We start from the raw sequence: 6724 nt of genomic DNA, 5'->3' as shown, positions 1-6724 counted from the left end.
AGCCTTATGCTGCAATACCATAGCAGATGTTCCTGTAGCTGCCCCTGCAGTCCCTAAGCACAGTTCCACCATAACTGCCAGGGTAACCCCTAACTCTCTTCTATTGCCAGGCACTTCCTTACTGGCTCTCAGGCTTCCTAGCTTCTCTTCTTTCCTGTCTTTATCTCCAGCTCTCTAGCCTCTTATTCTTTCTGACTCTCACACTAGACTCCATCTTCAAAGACTCTCTTTTAAACATCCTATCTCTTCGCTATGCCCTTTCATAGTCCTTCTGCAACTTTCCTTTTTCTTTCTCCGTTTAAAACACTTTCTCAGCCACCTGCACTAGTTTTCTTAACGACTTATCTTACATCTCTTCTAACTTTCCTAGTCTTTCAACTCCACCAGAAATCCAGGAATGACTGAATAATAGAATATATGGGGAAGCCTAACACAGCTTCCAGAAATAATTGACAATTAATAAGAGACTGCTGGACACCTGGACAGCCCTTCAAAGCATTGGAGCATCAATCTTCAGCCTTCTGGCCCATGAATGTCTGAGGACAGGAACTTTAAGGACTGGCCTACTCTGTCTCTGCAGATATAAGCTGTCCTAGGCCTGTGTGTCCTTTTTTGGACAGTATCATCTGCAGATGAAGAGGCAACCTTTGCCTAGTGGCTTTTCTCACCACAGCTGGAGCAGCTCAAATGATGCTCAGTTTCTTCTTTGAGTCTGAGAAAGGGGTACTGTCAGTCACAGACAGGTCTCTAGCCAGATGAATAAATAATATCAAATGCCATATTCTGTGGATTTCTGATATTTTTGAAAACCAACTATTTATATAAAGTAATCTGGACTATTGTCTACGAACTACTCTCAGTTCTTTTTCTTGAAATCACCCTAATAATAAATTCAGAGCCATGAATTTGCTAATTTGGCCCTAAACTCACAGGTCTAGACATCTCAGATCTGTCTATAATAGCAATAAAAAAAGAACTGGTTCTAATCCCTGTCTACTAGGGAAATACTGAAACCAGAAATCTCTTAAGGGAATATAGAAAACTTCATCTTTTGGTCTTGAAGTATGCACAACATAACTGTATTAGCTACACTTCACAGTCAATAAGAATACTATTGTACACTCAGTCTTAACAATAAATTCTCAATTTAAAAGCTCTTACTCATTTCTAGCTCTTACTTATTTCTTTATACCAATTTAAGATGTAAATGGTTTATAACCCAAGCCTCAACTTTTACCAATCACTACTGCAAATATCGGATACAAAACTCAAAACTAATAATATAAACACCAAAGCAAACTTTCTGAGAATAAGCTGTGTATCTGAAGAACTACTCAAATACTTGACTAAATTCTAGTCACACAATGTTTCCAGTTTACATTATCTATACACCAATTAAATCACTTTCAGTACAGGGTAAATATTATCAGAAGGTCGTTTTAACATTGATTTTGTACCAAATAGGAACATATGAATTTAACTCAGTAACAAATTATAAGGCTTTCTATAGCTATACAATTAAATCTGGCGATTTCTACCCTATTTCAAACATAACCGTTAATAACCCTCTCTAGCCCCAAAGCCCAGGGAACCAGGTAGACGACTCATCATAACTTCTTCAAGCTGAACGGGGGCGTAGATATAAAAGAGGGGTGGGGAAGGAAAAACAGAATTTTATTAGTCTTCTGATGTCTGTGTCTCGGATCAGGCTGAAGTCCAGGAAATCAGGAGTTCAGGCAGGCCAGTTTAGCATGTCAGGACAAGGAAATTCACCAAGGCTGTATATTTCTGTAATACATGAATCTCAAGACAAATTTTCAGTATCATTAAGATATAATTATTTGTTCGATTCTCTGGAGTCTAGTTTTCTGGAAGGTATAAATACTCTAATCATCTTTTCTCAAAAACACAAAAACAAAACCCTTAATCATCAATACGAAGAAATCCACCTGGCTGGTATTTGGGTTCCCAGTGCCTTAAAGTCTCCAAATAAGAAAAAGTCTGTCTCTGATATAAATGACAAGATAAAATTCCTTATTTTGCTAAGTTTTAGGAGTGCACCAGCTGTTCCAGGTGCGTTTGACCAAGGCATCTCTTACTGGCTCAAACAGCCTCCTCCCAGCAACAGCGACAGCTGTTCTAGATTCCCTTCTTCTACTATGTCTCGATAGAATTTGGTTTATCTTTCTATTTACTTTTTAGTTTCAAGGCAAACTAACTCTTTATTTGTCTCCAGACTGCTCATCACTTGTATCTACTTTTAGACTCCATACCTTTTTAACTTTTGTAATGTTAAGGAATAATCATAATTTAAACAAAACCCAGTTTTAAACACTCCATTTTCTTTAAAATCAATATCAAAGCACTACTGTCACATTACAAAGCTTAGCTGCCAATTCTTACATATGGATGCATGACAGTGCAATTTTGAATATATCAAAGACATTGTTTTAAATCTTCTCTCTGGTCCAGGTCTCACTCTTGGCCTCACTAAATTTATAAGGGGTAAGAATTACATAAAATATTCCTGGGTCAGCTCATGCCAGGTGTTATCGCTTAACATGATTTCAACCCCCAGTTACCAATTTTAAGCTAATTTTCTGTTACCAATATTACATGCAAAAAGCTGTTGTCCCCTTTAAGAGCGGCTCGTGCAGACACTCAGTCAGCCTCTATCAGCTCCTTTTCAGCTGTGCTTAACTCCTGGTCGCAGCACAATGGCATATCAGTCTTTGCTGTACAAATTAAGACTGTCTTTTGAATAAGTTAAGCTAAACCAAAGTTTTAACCATTTTTTCTCAATCATGAAACACAGAACAACAATCATTTATCTAAACCGCACCCACCATATGGTAAGCAAAGCATAACTCTCAAGGTAGTAATATTCAATCACCACAATTTACAAGGTACTAATTCAATAATTTTTAAACCAGATGATAAAGACAATATTTTAACCCAATTAATCTATTTTGTAAAAACCTCCTTGGTTGTTCAGGGGTCCCTGACTGCAGTGCCCTGCTCTCTGGCCGGGCCTGACCTGCTTTGGGCTTCAAAGCAGCAGCTGCCCCTCCCGCAGATGTGCCTCCTCCAGGGCCCTGTCCCTGTATAGAGCTGTGGACTCCGCCCAGTCCCCACTGCTGTAGACCCAGTTAGCCAGGCATATCTCTAGGTAGACCACCATTTAATCTTGCACTTGTCCCACTAATGGCTCCATTGCTTTGTTAACACTCTCAGCACATAAGACAGCCCCAAAGACAAAAAATGCCACAAGATGGCCCCTGTTGGGGCCCCCTTGGAAAAGTTCGTGGGATACCTGGGTGTAGCGTAGCTAGGCTGAGCATGGGGTCATGTGTAGCTGAGTGGCAGGTCAGAGATGGTATGGTGGAAGCAGGTCTCAAATTCGTCTCCAGCAGCCTGCATGGCTTGGTGCAGTGGATTGGCTGCTGGGCCTTCCCCAGAGCCAGCTCCACAGACATAACTTTTCTGCCTCAGCTTCTACTAGAGCCTGTGTGTCTGGGGTTGAGGCTGGGGTCGCCATTCAGGCAGCCAGCCTGGATGGGGAAAAGGCCAGGGATCTGGATCTGGCTGGAAAGAACTGGAACTGCAGTGCCTGGGACCTGGCCCCTACCTCCAACGCTTTGGCAGCTGTGGGGCCAATTCCATGTTTCTGACTGCCCTCTCGGGAAACCCGGGACCACAGGATTCCTGCCAACACCATTTTTTATTCCTGGTTCCCCCAAGAGCAGCCCAAAGACCCAGCAGCAGCGGCCCCAGCTCCAACACCGTCCATCAGTGGGGGGGGGTGTAAGTCGTCAGTCCAAGGTCCAAACACACACACAAAATCAGTCACCACACAGACATCCACCTTTTTAAGTCCATGACATGGGGAAAGACAACTGGGCCCAGTAACAAACATCAGGTACACAGGTAATCAAAGCCAAATCACAGAGTTGCTCGGCCCATGCCTGCCATGGCTGCTGAGATGGACTGGTCACAAAATACACACAAAAAGGCTCATCTCAATCGTGAGTGCCAACCTTACTTCAGAAAAACAGACAACTGGAAACTTACCGAGGTCCTTATTTTACCTGAACTGACATGTCCCTAACCACCGTCCAGTGAGCCAACGTCAGAGTTACCGTCTGTCCCGTCAGTCACAAGGGCAACAAAAACCATAAACACAGCACAGAAAATTAGACAGAGAATAAGGCAGGAAAAAATGGCTTAGGCAGAGCAAGTTGTACTATCAAAATGACCGGGAGAACAGACACACCTTCCTCGTCTCGAGGAGTTCTGTCCTCTAGTGAGATTCCTCCAGGCGTCCCTGAGGTTCCCTAAATTTCCACTGGGACGTCTCCCATGGTAGCAGCCGGTGACCTTTGGGCACGTCTACCATCTGCTCCCTTCCTCATCTTGAGGACAGGGAGTTGCTGTCCCGTCCCGGGACGTGACCAACTGCATTATATGAGCTCAAGAAATAGCCTTCCTCGTCTCGAGGACAGGGAGTCACTGTCCCTTCTTGGGACATGACCAACTGCAGGGAATGGAAGTAAGAAACAGACTCACAGATTGCAAATAGGCAGACAGTTCACAGGCAAATTACAAGAACTCAAACAGACAAACAGACCACAATTAACACAACTAAGAACTCACCTCCAAGGGGTCTTCAGAGAGTCAAGGGTGGGCTTAAATCCCAGACGAGCCCCCAAATGAAAGACCCCCAGAACTTGGGGAGCACCTCACTCAAGTCTCAGGATAACACGACCACCCAATGACTCACAAGAGACCGATCTTGCTGCAATCACATGAGGTTTATTCCAGATCTGGGGTCAAACTCGTAGCCTGGCAGGCCAGAGGGGTTCGACCACGAGCATGAGGAGTAAGGGGTATTTAAAGGGAAAAACCACAAACTAGGGGGGATGAAGGGGTTACCAAGGAAACATAACAAGAGAACAATGGAAAATTCCAAAGGAACCCATTACCTAGCTGAGTCAGGTCACAAGGAAGTCATTCTGCTCACTCATTGTCTAGAGGAATGTGGTTTGGTCAATGCTATCTTCTTAATGACTGACTGCTGTCCTGTTCCTTATTCTGGGCAATGTTATCTTCTTAATAGCTGACTGCTATCCTGTTCCTGGAACTGACCAGTCCACCTTCCTGGCTCATGCCAGAGACTTCCTATGCCTTCTTTAAGTAAAGGTTATACATTAATGTATTTCCATTAACATGCTTTTTCCAAATTTCTAAATTCAGTCTTTCAGAACCCAATCAATGGACAGAAGCTGCTGACTCTTGTGGTTGATTTAAGGGAAAGCTAGAAGGAGCTGAGGAGGAGGGTGACCCTGTAGGAGGACCAGCAGTCTCGATTAACCTGGATCTCCACTTTCTCTCAGATACTGGAATGCTGGGCATGGCATATAATGACAGGATCTGCCTGCAGTAGGCCAGGATGGAGACATCTCAGAAGCCCACAGCAGCTCCTTGTAGAAAAGAATGGTGTCTGGGACCCTGAGAAGCAGGAGACCCATCTCTCCAGGGGATCCGCCATCTGAAATAAGGGACTGCCTGCAGTCAGCCTGGATGGAGACATCTCAGTAGCCCATGGCAGCTCTTTTTGTAAAAAACAGTTATTCCCATTTCTTCTAACTGTAGCCCTGGACAATGGCTGTATAGATTTCATTTGTGTGTGACTGTTTATCAGTTGGCCTTGGTATGCATAATTATTCTAGTACGTCTGACTTTCTTACTTCTATCACCTTCTGCTCTAGTGAATTCTTTGAAACTAGATGTTCTTTGATGTAATGATTCTTAAACAATTAAAAATTTGAGGTATGGGGCACAGTACAGCACAGTCCTAATGGTCCAGGTGCATGTTGTGTGTTCTCATCTTGGAAACAATGTAATAACTATACAATGGTAGTTCCAGATTAATGCTTGAACTGCAAAGAAAGTTTGAAGAAATTATTAGAAAATGAAATAGGACCAACATTGGGACCCCAAGAAAGGAAAAAAAAACTATTGAAGTTATGAAATAAGTTGTATAACATTTGAGAGTAGTTCCTGGATAAGCAAGTATACAATATGTAAAATCTTATATTAATAAAAATAAGTCAAAACACTGGGACTCTTAGAAGAGTCAATGTGTGCAATATCTAGAAGCAGAAAGCTAGTGGAACTATTGAGTAAAGGGTTAACTTGACTCTTTCTGGCCACTGCCTGGCAGCTTTGCCCATGTCATTTATCATTAGAGTTTCATAAGAAAATGCAAGTAGCTGAACTCGGAGCTCTGAAGTATAATAACTTAAAGTTTAAATAATGGTAAGTTTGTAATTATTATTTTGGCTATAGGCCTGGGCATAGGGAAGCTAGAAACTTTGGGGAACAATTGTAATTCTTGATTCTATGTGGGACATGGTTATTCTTTTGAATTTGATTTGGCAATAATTATACAATATCTTTTTTTTTACCTGCTGTTTGAAGTATCAATAAAAGACTGAGGCAAGGAAAAGGCTAGAGAGTATGTAGAGAGCGAATATGGAGAGCGAGTAGTAAGCATGGAGAGAGCAAGTGAGGAGTATGTGAGATGAATATAGAGAGTGAATGAAGAGTGAGAGAGAGAGAGCATAAGAAGAGCATGTGAAGAGTGAGTGAAGAGAAAATGTGAGGCGTGTATGGAGAGTGTGTATGAGAGTGAAAGGAGAGTGCATGTGGTATGTGTGTGAGA

General features: G+C 42.4%; 1 long non-coding RNA gene across 1 annotated transcript; it reads left to right on the top strand.

The window, feature by feature from the left end:
• The first annotated feature begins 5147 nt into the window (after positions 1 to 5147).
• Positions 5148 to 5731, top strand: LOC116079060. Its single transcript, XR_004113741.1, has 2 exons — positions 5148 to 5199; positions 5394 to 5731. It is a non-coding gene; the product is annotated as an uncharacterized LOC116079060 (long non-coding RNA).
• The last annotated feature ends 993 nt before the right edge of the window (positions 5732 to 6724 follow it).

The sequence above is a fragment of the Mastomys coucha genome, unplaced genomic scaffold, assembly GCF_008632895.1.
Source record: "Mastomys coucha isolate ucsf_1 unplaced genomic scaffold, UCSF_Mcou_1 pScaffold5, whole genome shotgun sequence".
Taxonomy (NCBI): Eukaryota; Metazoa; Chordata; class Mammalia; order Rodentia; family Muridae; genus Mastomys; species Mastomys coucha.
This window is presented reverse-complemented; position numbering and strand designations above follow the sequence as displayed.